Source organism: Schistocerca gregaria, chromosome 5 (genome assembly GCF_023897955.1).
Source record: "Schistocerca gregaria isolate iqSchGreg1 chromosome 5, iqSchGreg1.2, whole genome shotgun sequence".
Lineage (NCBI taxonomy): Eukaryota > Metazoa > Arthropoda > Insecta > Orthoptera > Acrididae > Schistocerca > Schistocerca gregaria.
In genome coordinates this window covers 178,051,069-178,067,766 of record NC_064924.1, presented here as the reverse complement: position 1 = coordinate 178,067,766, position 16,698 = coordinate 178,051,069, and the positions used below count along the sequence as shown (strand labels likewise).

At 41.5% G+C, this 16,698-nt stretch overlaps 1 protein-coding gene across 1 annotated transcript in view; it reads left to right on the top strand.

Moving 5' to 3' along the window:
* Nucleotides 1-16,698, top strand: part of LOC126272136 (loricrin-like) — a 1,218,911-nt gene that overhangs the window by 582,162 nt on the left and 620,051 nt on the right. The gene's annotated exons all lie outside the window — the stretch shown is intronic.

Sequence of the window (16,698 nt, the reverse complement as noted above, 5' to 3'; positions counted from 1 at the left end):
TAATGGTAGAATGGCTGACCCGCAGCGGCAAGTGAAAATACGACATACGCAAACTGAAGATAGATCATTAAAGTCACCCCAGAATTAACACTTCGCTCGAAAACGATTTCATGGTTACGCGTATGTCGAGTAACTTATTACAGCATCCGAGGCTGTTTATAGCAATGATACCGACGCGACGCGACTCCCGGCACAGGTGGTGCGCTAATCAGCGCCTGGAGAGAACTGGGGCTTCCTCTCTCGCCAGTGTTCTTACATATAAAGCCGCGGTGCGGACGGCTAAGGGAACGCCTGATCAAATTTGCTCTCCCGACTAGCCGCTGGGCTAGTAATGCACCACTTCAAGTTATTGAATAAATCATTACTTCCTTTGCTAATGGCTGATGACGTTCTCAATTTAAATGTGCAATCAGCACACAGGTAAGTAATCATAATAAAAGTCTGACGTGGCTAAGTCAAATATTTTGGGCGAGAGAATTAATTTAATTACACTACACGCAGTAGACGAGCTCTGAACTTGCCCTTTGGAGGTACGCTATCGCTATAGTTTTATAGTTATTCAGTTGAAACTTCTCACATCTTTATTATTATAGCGGATCTCCCTTCTACTTAAATTTAAACATCCTAGCCTTACTTATTCGCCTACTTAATCTATCTTGCTTCCTTAATTTTTAAGTCAAAAACCAGGAAATCATTAATTTCAACTAAAATTTTAATTTGTGAGATCCGGAATACTGTTTCTACTAAATTATTATGAAAAAGGGATCTACATATACATTTTTAAGTTTCTAGCTCTTTTCTGTTGCGCCAATGATTTTTACAGAAAATCGTCCAAATTTCGAAAATGGTTGAAGTTATTTGACTGATATTCAACACACACTGATTTTGTATTACTCCTGACATGCTAGAAACGTTTCAGGTTCTTTAGTTGATTTTTAAACTATTGCGGAACATTTATGACGTCAGAGCTAGTTACAGCGGACTGGCTGACACACAACGGAAAGACTCTTGTGAATTTTATACGGCGTGAGTAGGCTGCTTCCCTACAGGGTCTAAGGCTTCGCACCTCAGTGCAAAGTTATGTATTCAGTTAATATTGTGATAAATTAAACCGTTTCTAAGAGCAGTACCGAGAGATTGTACTTTTTCGTGCTCCTACTCAATTCCTACATTCGGCCTACCCTTCGTTTACAGGAGCAGTCCCACACGCCGCTTTCCAGGTAGTCGCTGTTGGAATTCCAACCAGACCTGAAAGCACGCCACCAAAAAGCAGATATGTTTCAGTTGCTATAGCAATGTACTTACGGTAACACGGATGTTTCATACAAAGTCATGTGGCCGAAATGTTTAGGTGTGTGTGTGTGTGTGTGTGTGTGTGTGTGTGAGATGCTGTACGTGGTCCGTATCTTCTAAGAACAGAAAGGTGTTGTACCTTGCTTAAAATTACGCAAAATAAGAACTTCTTTAATATTTGTCAACAATTAAGCCACGGTTTTCGATTGCGCCAGCACTCTCAAGAGACATTAGCCACGGCGAAAAAACAACCAACATCGCGTGTACAGCGTAAGCTAAATGTGACGTCAAACGTGAACAGCCATCTGGCGGTGAACCTGTGGGTTCAAAACCATTAATGGCCCTGTTTGTTCTTAGTAGTGGCTGGTTGCTTTTTTTCCTTTTTATAAGAACTAACCTTTATTTTTTACACAGCCACAGTCTAACAATGTCAATTTCCGACGAAACAGCATGAGTTTGATGTTGTTTGTCGTTCTTCTTGTTGACTGTCGACCAGAATTTCAACTCATTAGCAGTCTGCCATTTGTACCGAAAACTTCGAATCAGCCATAAAAAACATTTGCTGCTCACATCTTCTGTTTCGCTCGCTTTCATCAACATCGTCTACGTAGCCGCAGCCGTTACTCGTAACAAAACTGGATACTAATGCAGTTAATTAATTGTTCTACATGCTCGTGTATACACACAACACTGCCCATAATTACTGAGACTTTTGTGGTGACTTGCTGACGCCTTGCCTGTTAACTTCTGTTTCTGGTTCTTCGCCCACTAGAAGTGGAGGGTGAAGCTTTGACGCCGGCGACTGGTGGCCGAGAGGTTCGAGGCGCTTCAGTCTGGAACCGCGTGGCCACTACGGTCGCACGTTCGAATCCTGCCTAGGGCATGGATGTGTGTAATTTCCGTAGGTTAGTTAGGTTTCAGTAGTTCTAAGATCTAGGGGAATGATGACCTCAGATGTTAAGTCCTATAGTGCTCAGAGCCATTTGAACCATTTGAAGCTTTGACAATGCCAGCCACTCGTCGTGGCGAAATGTCAGAAAAATCGTCGGAGAAACGTCACCCGAGGAACCCGAGAGAGAAGGCAGTAGGCAATATGTACAGAAGACTATGTTATACTGACGGTTACACACAAATCTGCTATACGTTAGTGAATTTTATGTTGCGTGTCACGTCCCTACATGTACTTCCATGCCACATGCACCAATGTATTTTCTAATGCATCTCATGCAATTAATTCTGCAGCACGTACAGACTTGTTAGCTGTCTCGCGCCCTTATTTGTTAATGTTTACTAACTTAAGAAACATGTAAGTGTATCAGAGTGGTTTCTTTTTAACTGCTTTATCGTTTTACACCAACTCAATGTGTGCAGTCTAATGGAAGCCTCCTTTTTGCAGGGAAGGAGTTTCCGACTTGCAAGTAAATATCTCGCGACAAAAACGGAGCAGTGAACGTAATCTGTTACGCTGAGGCGGCATTTTCCGGACTGGCACCTGCACAGTCATTCCCCGTGCTGAAAGAGTAAACAAAACACAGTTTTTAAAAGTCTCTGGGGACAAAGCGGTTCTACCTTATTTCTCACTGTTAAGTAGCGAAAAATGAGTGGATAAGGCAGCACTAGAATTTTTTTTATTATTGAACCACTGAAAGAAACGCTAACAGTGCAACCGTATCAACTTGTACACAGCATGTAATTTTGTTATTATTTGTACCCTATGTAATAAAGCGGAAAAAAGGTTCGTGTTTATGAAATAAATGGACTCCATTGACCACACAACATGACTAAACTGAGCTTGTCATGACAAGCATTTTCTGACCTATATATCGCAACTCCTGCCCTCTAGAGGTGGAACTTACTAACATGTGTTACCGTAACATTGACATTTATCTCGCTTTGTTGCGGGAGCCGTCTTAATTACTGACCTAGGGGTAACAGTTCTTAGAGAGTCAAATCACCAAATCCCCAAATCCCCTTCTCACCCATTCCCAAGGAAAACGTCACTTTTGGTATGTAACCGTTTGGTAGATAGCTTTCGACAAAAATGCGTCTGAATGAGATGTTACTAGTGCCGAGATGTACGGCAACGAGTCTTCAGCCTCTTTTCCTCCTTATTCATCAACGCATTTACTTGTCAGGAGGCGAGCAGTGTTTTTTGTGTGTGTTAGGCTGTCTAGCGCAAATGATGATGTTTGATTTGGAGGAGTCTCAATTGTGCGGTCATCAGGCGCCCGTACAAAATCCCAATTTGTACACAGTCTAATTTTTGTGCACTCCAATCTAGTCACTGTCACAAATGACGATGATCAAATGAGGACAACACAAGCACCTAGTCCTCGGGTAGAGAAAGTTCCCAACCCAGCCGGGAATCGAACCCGGGACACCATGATCCAGAGGCAGCAACGCTAGCCACTTTTTTTTTCATTTTGTTCCGTATTGTTCTTTGCGTTGGGTCTGGGCGGACGTCACAAGACATCTGTTGAAGTTGATCGTTGATTCCATTACTCAGCTTTTTATTACAGAGGACGAGCAGCCTTCTGACCGAACACGCTGAGCTACCGTGCAAAAAAACCAATATGGTCTCGAACTCGGGAATCAAAGTTAAGAAGGAACGAAGGTAGCCACTTTTTTTTGTATTTTGTGCGTTGTTGATCGTTATTTGGTCGTTGCGGACGTCACATAGCATCCGGTCAAGTTCGTTTGTTGATCCTTCCACTCAGTTTCTTATTACAAAGGCCAACCACCTCTCTGACTGAAAACGCTGAACTATCGTGTCGGCGCTGCTAGACCACGAGCTGCAGACAGACTGTCTAACGCAGATAAACAGCCTTGCTGTTGTTTACTATCACTTTCTCACAGTCTCTCACCCAAACCTACAGGAATAATTAAGGGACTGCGGGCTAGTGACAGCAAACAATATCAAGTTTTCTACTTGCGTTTGCAGTGTTATGATACAGAAATAAGCGCATTCCAGAATGTGCGTGAAAACGGTAAAGTTAAATGAAGTGGATCACAAAACCTAGACACTGTCATGTTGCTGTACGTAACAAAAGTTGTGGGCACCGTCCTCTACTGTTCATTACGTTGAAAATATTATGTAAGGCTCGTACCTTTACACTAAAAAAACCCAGTTTAGTGAGTAGAGCGCCAAGTGGACCGGTTGGTAAGAAAGAAGGAAGATGCGGATGTCTCGGCACTGAGCACACTCTAAAGTTAGCGAGTTTCTTCTCTTTTGGGCTGCGACTTATCCATGTTTTCACTTCACATGAAGTCGGAGAATTTTTTACCTGGGGATTTTTAAGAGGACTGCGATTTCCTGCAGTGAGGTGTTTAAACCAGTGGCAGATAATTACATACCTTCTGCAACGACTTATTTCTCGATGCGACGTAAAACTCTAAGCTTCCTTATTCCAATTGCTTCAGCACTCTGGATGTCGGGAAGGCAGAGAGAATGAATCAATTCTTGCCTCGTGCTGCCTAGTTGACATTTAATACTGGAGATTAAAATAACTTTCTCAACCAGAATTCATCCGACCTCACTGCAGCTACATACATACTCTACAAGCCACTGTGAAGTGCTTGGCAAAGGATACTTCCAATTTTATCACTTGTAGGACTTCTTATAAATTCATTCACGTATTGTGCGTGGTAGAATAAATGATTTAATACTACTGTGCTTCCTGTTATTAGTCCAGTCTTATATTCGCGGCCCATATGGGAAATGTACGTAACGAGCTGTAGTATATTCGTAGAGTCCTCAATTAAATCTGTTCTTGAAACGTAAATAGGCTTTCGTGGGACGGCTGGCGTTTATTTTCAGCCGTCTTCCGGCTCAGGTTTTGCAGGTTCTCCGTAATGCCCTCTCAAGGGCCAGACAAAGGACTATTACACTGGTGTATGATAATAAACGCCACAATAGAGGCGGCTTAAATAATATTTAAAATATTTCAATGGAATGCTTTAATTTAGCATATTACTGTATTGATATACTGAGTGTGCATAAAATCTTTTTCTTATCACCCTAATTTATTTCTAAGGAACTATGCTACATACAGCCAGTGGGGTTGTTGCAAATAGTGGCTTAACCCATAAGATTTTCTATGAATACACTTCCACGCAATAAACGTGCTGCCCGTATAACGTCTTGGTTATACTCAATTTCTCTCCATGTCTTTGTCAATACTTCTTCCATCACCTCGCATCGATGAACGGAGCACTTTATCATTAATCTTTCCCCACAAAAAAGGCCGAGAGAGGTTATTTGTGACGGACGTGGAGGCCATGATTTTCGGCCGTCTATACGGGTCCAGCTGTCTCGAAAGGGTTCATCCAAGAACTGGCGAACATGTAACCCCCAGGGTGCCGCTGCACCATCTTGCTGAAGCACCACCTACGGTTGAAATTACTTTAATTGGTGTCGTCGGAGCATATGTAGAGGTGTATCGACGTAAATGTATTGGAGTTAAGCTACCATTTGCAACAAACAACATAGTTATACCAAGTAATAAATTCTTACAATAAGGAAAAGACCCTGTACTCGCCCTGTATTATGTTACTATGTTCTCAGTTTTAAATGTTACTAGTGAAAGAATATGGCACAGAAATATGAAGTAAGCTGCAATTTAGTATCATCTTGAGATCGAGATCATTACAGATTGAGCTCGGTACTGCCGGCAATTATTATTTCACTTGTTAGGAATAAGCAAAAAGAAAGCAGGAGGCGCTAGAGCGCTGCGTTTCCTAATTGTGCGTGTTTTCTTTTGTTGCAGGTAAGTGCAGCGGCTGAGCGACTGGTGTGCTTACGGCAGCGACGCGATGTTTTTCTGCCCTGGGAGATCCCCCCTGTGCCCTGACCCTCAGCTCGTTGGCTGCGCACGCTGGGGGCCTTGCTTCGTTACGAGGCCGCTCCAGATACTCTTTAGTACATCGTTAGCGTTTTACTGGGCCCCGCTGTTTCGCACTGATTTTACGACTTACCGCAAGGACTCGCTTTCCTGTCTCTCTTATTTCTACAGTTTTTACTTCTGCCTTTCATTTAGCCAACAAGGGACTAATGTTAATTCGTATGATGTCCTTGCCACATCACTTTGCGAGGCCTCGTAGCAACACAGGCAACATTTTAACCACAGCCGAGGACCTCGTTTAAATAGTGAACCCTGTCCTACTAGCCTCCTCCTTTTTCTGATGCCAAGTTGTTCCAGTTACTTTCTTTGTCCTCAATGTTTTTATTCTTCATATTACAGAAAGGTTGGAAACTGGGATTCGCTTTGGCATTCTAGTTTACAAAATTCGAAGAGAATGTTCTTCCTATATAATATTGATTTGCTTTAACTTTGATTGATGGTAGCAAACCTAATCCTATCCCTATCTGTAGTAGTAGTAGTAGTAGTAGTAGTAGTAGTAGTTGTTGTTGTTGTTGTTGCTGCTGCTGCTGCTGCTGCTGCTGCTGCTGCTGCTGTTGTTGTGGTTTTCAGTCCAGCGACTGGTTTGATGCAGCTCTCCATGCTACTCTATCCTGTGCAAGCTGCTTCATCTCCCAGTACCTGCTGCGCCCTACATCCTTTTGAATTTGTTTTTATCTCTTGGTCTCCCTCTACGATTTTTACCCTCCACACTGCCTCCAATGCTAAATTTGTGATCCCTTGCTGCCTCAAAACATGTCCTACCAACCGGTCCTTTCTTCTTGTCAAGTTGTGCCACAAACTCCTCTTCTCCCCAATTCTATTCAATACCTCCTCATTAGTTATTTGATCTACCCATCTAATCTTCAGCATTCTTCTGTAGCACCCCATTCTGAAAGCTTCTATTCTCTTCTTGTCAAAACTATTTATCGTCCATGTTTCACTTCCATACATGCCTACATTCCATACAAATACTTTCAGAAACGACTTCCTGACACTTAAATTTATACTCTATGTTAACACATTTTTTTCTTCAGAAACTCTTTGCTTGCCATTGCCAGTATACATTTTATATCCTCTCTACTTCGACCATCATCAGCTATTTTGCTTCCAAAATAGCAAAAGCCCCTACCTAGTAATTTCTAATTCTGTTCACTCTGCTATAACATTATACCACATGAAGAACTCCATGTCGTATATTTTTATTTCCTTGTCATCGATCCTGCGTGGCGTTTATTCGTTGAATCATACAGGATAATTCCCTGATAATGTTACATTCTTTCAGATATTATGGAAAGGATAAATGTATCAGTTTAAGGTAAGGGACCTTGGTCCAGAAACAACCGGGTCAAAAGTTAAAAACGAAAATTACTCTGACACTTCTGACAGTGGAATACAAGTAACAGTACTGTTGGTGATAAGATTGTGTGGTTGGCAGCTTTCAGAGCTGGTAGTAAGGTATCAAAACAAGGGAAAAAAATGCCTGGTAAACATGGGTTCTAAAACGCATACCTTAAGAGCTATGGGCACTTGGTCAGAAAAAGAGATATGTTTCACAGTGTCAAAGATGGACAATTGCTCATAGCTCTTCAGGCACGCCCTCATGTTTACCAAACATTTATTGCTTGTTTTAGCCCATACTATCTCCTTTGACAGTGGCCTCCCCTGCGATGTTAGCAACAACATTACCGGTACATATATTTCATTATCAGCCGTATTAGAACGATTTTCACTTAAAACTGTCGACTCAGTCGTTTCCGTATAGGCCTCCCTTACATAGAATTGATAAATCTACCCTTCTCGAGCGTCCCTAAGAGCTTGTAATATCATCACCAAATCTCCCTGTATACTAACGGAGGAACTGCAATAAACTGAAAAACATTCGAGAGTTCTTCCTGATTATGCAGCACATCTTGTAGCTATTGTGTCAGTTATTAGTCAATGTCTTTATAGTGAGTTACAACATACTGCACACAGTAAAAGTATAGTGAGTGCTCTAGTGTTGTCCTGTTGATGACGTGTTTTGACGGAACTGGATCTTTATCAAGAACACGGTTACTTAAGTCTTAGCAATTCAAACGTCTGTTACGCTGTAAATGCAGCACAGCAAATACAGCTCCAACTAAAACCTTTCAACCGATAAGAGTAGAGTAATGACTTTTTCCAGTTACGATTCAGGTGCCTCAAAATTTGACATCGACAGGATGACATTGGAGAAAATGAAAAAAAATTTCCAGTATCTTGAATGTAACATAATTTACTAGCAGGACTAAGGTTTATTAATAAGACTGATACTTCTCAGATAATACACGCCAAAATTTCAGTGTCATTTACCCATATAATACGTTGCATTTTGTTTCTGTAGAACTCTGGGGCCTTTCCACCAAATATCACAAGACATGAAGTGAGGCCTGGGAGCTCACAATTGGAAACGTTTGGGAGGGTGCTTTAACTTATAGCTAAGGGAAATATTCTGCAAACCTTGGTTAGCCACCTTTGTATAGGAACTGGGATGACTGGACGTAACTTGTTAGAGAGAACATGCCCCACTCAAAAAACCAGCTGAAATGATTCACACGTGGCAGGTAAGTTGTAGATAACGAGAAATGTCCTCGCACTTTGCTTCCGAGGAGAGTTTAGCGAACTATACTTTTAAAATTTCACCAGAATCACTTTAAGATATACCAGTGCACGTCTGAATGAACCAGCTGAGAACCACAGAGCCCACGTTCCAAACCCTGGCCTAACAGAGCTGTACAGTATCGAAACAAGGGTAGCTTACCATCATGCAACATGATCGACTCTGATCGCCATCTTGGTTATTGGACGTTGTGGAAGGCGATCGAGGTTGATGAGACTGAATCAAGGTGCGAAAGATTTGACTTTCGGCTGGTTTCATGGGATCCATTACGACTTCTTCCCCTGAAACACTATATTCCATTTTCTTTTGTCCACTTCAGTTTTTTCCCTCTACGTCTCCCCATAATACCGTGGAACTTTTCCCTGATATCTCAAAACTTGTCCTATTCTCCTGTCCCTTATTGTTGTCAGCAGTTTCCGCATATCACGTTCATCACCGATTCTTTGGAGAACCATCTCATTTCCAGCTCTAATTTTCAAAATTCTTCTCTACACTTCCATTCCATTGTTTTCCGGTTTTCTCATACTGTGTGTTCACTTCCATACACTTCCGTGTTCGAAACTTACATTCTCAAAAATTTCTTCTTCGATTTAGGCTCTACGGTTGATACTTTAATACTAGTAGAGTTCCTTTAGCGAGGACTGCCGTCTTCACCTGTGGTAAGTTCCTGCATTTGCCGTCTTTTCTTTCTCTGTTATGTGTTGCTTTGCTGCCAAGATAGCAGAATACCTTCACTTTGTCTGTTTCGTGCAGCCCAATTCTGAAGTTCATTTTATAGCTAATCGGATTTCTACTCTGTCTTTGCTAACAGCACGACATCGCCTGCAGCGCTTCTCCTGGACTCGTGACCATACCGGTTAGGCCCTAAACGACACAAAAACCGTGGCCTGGTCAGATGAGTCCCCATTTCAGTTACTAAGAGATGATGGTAGGGTTTCAACGGGGCACAGACCCCACGAAGCCAAGGTCCTAAGTTATCAACAAGACACTCTGCAAGCTTGTGGTGGCTCCTTAATGGTGTAGGCTGTGTTGAAATGGAATGAACTGCGTCTTGGTTACGTTTGGCTGCATGGAGACCATTTACAGCCATTCATAGCCTTCATGTTCCCAAATAATTATGGAACTTTTACGGAGGACTTGGAAGAGCAGTTGAACGGAATGGATAGTGTCTTGAAAGGAGGATATAAAATGAACATCAACAAAAGCAAAACGAGGATAATGGAATGTAGTCGAATTAAGTCGGGTGATGCTGAAGGAATTACATTAGGAAATGAGACACTTAAAGTAGTAAAGGAGTTTTGCTATTAGGGGAGCAAAATAACTGATGATGGTCGAAGTAGAGAAGATATAAAATGTAGACTGGCAATGGCAAGGAAAGCGTTTCTGAAAAAGAGAAATTTGTTAACATCGAGTATAGATTTAAGTGTCAGAAAGTCTTCTGAAAGTATTTGTATGGAGTGTAGCCATGTATGGAAGTGAAACATGGACGATAAATAGTTTGGACAAGAAGAGATTAGAAACTTTCGAAATGTGATGCTACAGAAGAATGCTGAAGATTAAATGGGTAGATCACATGACTAACGAGGAGGTATTGAACAGGATTGGGGGGAAGAGGAGTTTGTGGCACAACTAGACAAGAAGAAGGGACCGGTTGGTAGGACATGTTCTGAGGCATCAAGGGATCACCAATTTAGTATTGGAGGGCAGCGTGCAGGGTAAAAATCGTAGAGGGAGACCAAGAGTTGAATACACTAAGCAGATTCAAAAGGACGTAGGTTGTAGTAGGTACTGGGAGATGAAGAAGCTTACACAGGATAGAGTAGCATGGAGAGCTGCATCAAACCAGTCTCTGGACTGAAGACCACAACAACAACAACAACAACAACAACAACAATGGGCCTTGTCACTGGACCAAAATTGTCACTGGTTTGTAGAACATTCTGAACAATTCGATCGAATGATGTGTCCACCTTACTCCCAAAGCTATAGTACTAACACTTTGCCCTGTTTGTGAGCTCAAAATCTCACAAATTATACAGGGACGATGGCTCAGTTTTTCATGCTAACAGCCTGCATCTCGTGGTCGTGCAGTAGCGTTCTCGCTTCCCACGCCCGGGTTCCCGGGTTCGATTCCCGGCGGGGTCAGGGATTTTCTCTGCCTCGTGATGGCTGGGTGTTGTGTGATGTCCGTAGGTTAGTTAGGTTTAAGTAGTTCTAAGTTCTAGGGGTTGCCGGCACGGTAGCTCAGCGTGTTCGATCAGAGTGTCAGTTGCCCTCTGTAATAAAAAACTGAGTGGAAGGAACAACCACTGAACTTGAACAGGATGTCTTGCGACGTCCGCAATGACCAAACACATCGATCAATAAGAAAAAAAAGAAGAAAAAAAAAGGGTGGACTGATGACCATAAATGTTAAGTCCCATAGTGTTCAGAGCCATTTTTTTATGCCAGCAGCCGGGAAGTTGCAACTTACAAAATGGTCCTGACATCAGCTTTTGTGTGTGTGTGTGTGTGTGTGTGTGTGTGTGTGTGTGTGTGCAGTGTATGCACTGACTGGAGTGAGAATGAATGACAATGTAGCAGTAGCAGTAACGGTTGCACTGCCAAATAACTTCTTTGCGAAACAGTATCGTACAGTAAGGATAAACCGAAAGAGGTAGCACTGTTTTAAGAAGACTGGTGTTATAATTAGGAGCGTAGAGGCTTCAGTCTTCATGAGGCCATCCTGATTTAGCATTTCCGTAGTTTCCCTAATGTAGTCCATGCAGTTGCCAAAATTTCTTCAGGCAGGTGCCGGGATGGTTCCTACTTTAAAATCACGTCCCATGCTTGCCACACTACACATGTAAATGTGTAAATACCTGTACATATGAATTACTTATTTTTGTTCTTCTTAGACTGTAACACCACGGAATGTTCAATATCCTTGTGAAAGTAATCTGCGGATAAATAAGACTACTACCACTACCACTACCACCACCACCACCACCACCACCACCACCACCACCACCACTACCATCTTCACGCAGAACGTCACAAAGGTCATGGCAACATTGTAGAAGACTTAGAAAAGTACACCCACATCGGATATTTAGGATCGTTAACAGTGGAAAATGCTTGGAAATAGATCATGGAGGAATGAGTGTTTATACTTGCTTATGGTGTCACTGTACTTACACTCTTACCTCATATTTTATATTTCAGTTCTTTGCCGTTAAGTAAAACTCTCTTGAGTTCTAGATTCAGATACCGTTTGAGCGGACCGCAGTATAAGGTACCGTATCAGAAACTGGTTTTTATGTCGGTCTGGATGAACCACTTCATGCACTTAGTGTTGATTTAGATGCATATTCTCTGTCGTCTTTTAACCGAAGCTAACGATTAACTAAAACTGTCTAACAAGGGGACCTTCCACACTGTAAATTACGAATTTTGATGCGCTTCAAATATGTTGTAGAGACACTTACTCTGAGTACCTGGCTATCCAGTTTTCAAGCTACGGGCCTTGGTTTTTGAGAAAATCAATCATGAAGTCCATTGCATGCTTTGTATACCCAAACATTACATAGGTTCCAAGCAAGTCAGCATAGCGCAGCGGTAAAGATTCACAGCTACCGCGCTAGAGGTACCGTGATAGAATCCTGCTCCCATTTTTCTTTTCTATCTTTCTTCCTTTTTTTTTTTTTTTTTGCAAGAGCCGTCCGGAAAATTTGGTCCTAACGTTCTAAAACGAGTGGACGAATTAACTGGGCATTACAGAAATGTAGTCGTGTCCTGCACGAAATCTGGGAAGTTCACGAAACTGGTGTATAAGAATTTTCGCGTTCTGTAATTCTACCGTAAATTATAGATTCGTGGGGAGGTCAAACCGATTAAACTTTATACGATCATATATTCACTGAAGAAAGGAAAGCGAGCAGCTGCAAACTAAAAGTGGTCCCACCAAAGTGCACTCCTTATTTCCAGCCCTGCGTTGTTTATTTTTACTGACAGGTGAAAATCTTGATGAAAATTATTCAGAAGCGTGATTAGATACTCATGGTTCGCATCAAAATTAGCGGATTAAAGAGAAATCTTTTTGAATGTAAAATAAATGTGTTTCCCGGTACCGCTCATGAAGAAACCATGCATCTGCAAGATGGTTGCTTTCATAAAATGCGCTTGCTGCTGCGAAAATTTGTGCTTCGGTTGTTTCTGTGATAAGTATCACCCACGATATTGTTCTGGCACATCAAGCAATGTGGATGATGAAAAAAAAAGTAATATTGTATGATAGAAAAAATAAATAACTGAATAAATAATTTCGCATACCTTACACTGTTTGTTGATATTCTTTGAAATAAAATTGAAAAATTCGGTTGATTTTGAAAAAAAAATACAGCAGGAGTCGAACACGGTACCCCCTGCACATTAGCCGTAAACTTTCACCGTTGTGCTACGCTGACTTGCTCGGAATGCGGAAAATGTAACAGGTATGCATATCAAGCAATGAACTTCAAAATAGATTATCTCAAAAGCCAAGGCCCATCGCTAAAAAAATACCGGATAGCCAGGCACTCAGGATAAGTGCCTCTACAACATATTTGAAACGCATCAGAATCTGTGATTTACAGTACGGAGAATCCCCTTGTAAGTACAAAACATTCCGACAAGATTTCACAAATTTCTGAGGGATGCTCGCAAAGCGGATTTTGTTCCCACCAGCTTCGAGTAATAGGATTTACCTAAACATCGGAGGTGTCTACAGCGACATTCGGGATGACGACGGTTCAGATTCTCGTCCGGCCTTCCAGCTTAAGGTTTCTGTGGTTTCCCTAAATAGCTTCAGAAAAATGTCAGCCGCAGCCAGTTTCCCTCACATTCCTTCCATAACCCGAGCTTCTGCTCGTTTTCTCGCTGTGGATAGGACGTTAAACATTAATCTCCTCCTCCTCCTCCTCCTCCTCCTCCTCCTCCTCATCTATGTCTGCAACATGGTTCTTGAGCATGTCTTCCAAACTCATCAGATTACATGCCATTACGAATTAAGTCGGGTGATGCTGAGGGAATTAGATTAGGAAATGAGACACTTAAAGTAGTAAAGGAGTTTTGCTATTTGGGGAGCAAAATAACTGATGATGGTCGAAGTAGAGAAGATATAAAATGTAGACTGGCAATGGCAAGGAAAATGTTTCTGAAGAAGAAAAATTTCTTAATATCGAGTATAGATTTAAGTGTCAGGAAGTCGTTTCTGAAAGTATTTGTATGGAGTGTATCCATGTATGGAAGTGAAACAGGGACGATAAATAGTTTGGACAAGAAGAGAATAGAAGCTTTCAAAATGGGATGCTACAGAAGAATGCTGAAGATTAGATGGGTAGATCACATAACTAATGAGGAGGTATTGAATAGAATTGGGGAGAAGAGGAGTTTGTGGCACAACTTGACAAGAAGAAGGGACCGGTTGGTAGGACATGTTCTGAAGCATCAAGGGATCACAAATTTACCATTGGAGCGGCAGTGTGGTGGGTAAAAATCATTGAGGGAGACCATGAGATGAATACACTAAGCAGATTCTGAAGGATGTAGGTTGCAGTAGGTACTGGGAGATGAAGAAGCTTGCACAGGATAGAGTAGCATGGAGAGCTGCATCAAACCAGTCTCAGGACTGAAGACCACAACAACAACAACAGTAATGATTAAATGCTTCAATACGAAAAGGGAGGATACACATTCCGCGGAATTCTAGAGAACTGTTGTACCTACTGTTTGGGTCATAAATGGCTGAGCATTGTGTACCTCATAGAAATTCGATAATTATTTACGACTAAAGACAAGTCAAGTAGTACCTGTTATGCTATTAAGAGTGTGGATAGCTGACACAGTACATAAGCGGCAGACTAAGGGTCCAAAGGCCGTGGGTCGGATTCATGGTCACCCCTAGAATATTTTTATTCCCCTCACTCATCACGACTTTGGCCTCTGGCAGTGTTTATTAAGCTGAAAAATACCGAGCTACACTGAGGTTCGGAGTACAAGTTAATTTGTAGGCTCCCCCATTACTGGATGTGTAATCCATTTCAAAGGTCAGGGTAAGTCAGTGGAATATTATCTCCAATAGGATCACGGCTAGTGAAACACTGTGGCGTTCAAAGCAACCTTTGAGTGATGACAGCTGATATTAAACGAGCTGGCAGATGATGGCCTGAAGAGATCGCCTTGATGCACTTCACATGGCGGGAAATAACATACGTGACGACATACCAGAAGGTGTCGGGAAACAAAGAATGCGAACGTGAACGTTCAGAGGTGTAATTCATGATATTTATTACTAATTTGAAAAATGTACGCAGACTGAACATTAAAATATAAGTTCGTAAAGTTTTAAAAGTTTTAGCTTTTGTTGTCATCTGTTGCAGGTGTAGTTCTCTTGATTCTTTACATATTTTGTGATAAAAACCGTGTATTGCGAGTTTAATTGTTACTTGTATATGGTTCACACACACACACTCTAATCCAGCCGTCATTCAGCATGGCTGGTGTGTTGCAGAACTCTACGTGTATCATCATCATCATCTTCATCTTCTTCTTCTTCATCTTCATCTTCATCTTTCGATCAATATTGTTAGTCAGTTCTTGATACGGTTGCGTACAAGGTAGTCAGTGTTAGATACGGTGTCCTCTATGAAATAAGTCTGTTTCATGACTTTCTATGTAAGTCGGTAAGACGCTGTTTTCCTATTCCTAGTATCCGTCTCATGAACATTGGACTTCTGCTGTTCTTTTCATATCAGCGATCTTAAGTTTTTCCCATATATCTTTCCATACTTTCTGACTGGCGCCACTACCGCTTTGAATAGTGTAATATCTCTGCTTGTCGATTAATTTATAATGTTCCGGATAGTTTGAGGCTTTTATGGCTTCTGCAACTCTTTTCTCGATATGCATACCGAAAGCTGTTGCTATTTTCTGTGACGCAGTTCCTTAATATTACATCCCTACTATTTGTAGTGACTGTTTGTATAGAGTTATACTGTCTTTGAGTGACATTTTTTCTTTCTTCCTGAATGCCGTTTAAAACAAATTATCTTGGTTTTCTTTTGGGTTTCTACTCTTTATAGTGCCTCCCGTATTTCCTACCTTACTGCTGGTCTTAGCACCGTATCGTCTGGGTATAGAATCATTTCTGTTTTTTTAGTATTCTTCTGTTTGTCTTCGTGATATGTGAAGGAGTGTGAATACTATGCCCGAATTTACTAGAATTGCGTTTACACTTCAGGCGAATGCCATGGATTGTTTTCTCCTCCATCGTTGTCCATTGTCCCTAATGACCACCGGGTCGACGGAACGTTTACATATAGCCTTACTTCGTTCGCACACAATACGCGTACGTTTCTAGTTGTAGGCTTAGGAACCCCGCATCACTTTTACTCGCTTTCTGATAGTTACGTAACCTAGAAGCGGGCATATCATTCATAGACGCTTTCACGGCAAAACGTGACAGATTCATTGTAATACAGTGTTTGTACAACCATTTTTCTAGTTTGGATTACAGATTCTCACGACAGTGTGAAAAATAATTTCACTAAAATCCTTCTGGGTACAGTGCCGCGTCGTCTTGTAAATACTTAGAATGTTAAAATACTAATATATTTGCAACACGGTCAAAAGGTCCAATATTTTATTATTTTGACATTGTAAGTATTTTTTAAGGTGACACGGTATTTCATCCAGAAGGATCGTATTGATACTGACACACGCCGTGGTAGCTTGTGTATCTGCTGATTTCTGTTCAATGCCTCATTTTGATACAGAGTCGTGTATGGTGAACCTGAAGTGCTTCGTCTCTGCACTGTGTGTGTGTGTGTTTGCAGTTGTCTGAGTTCA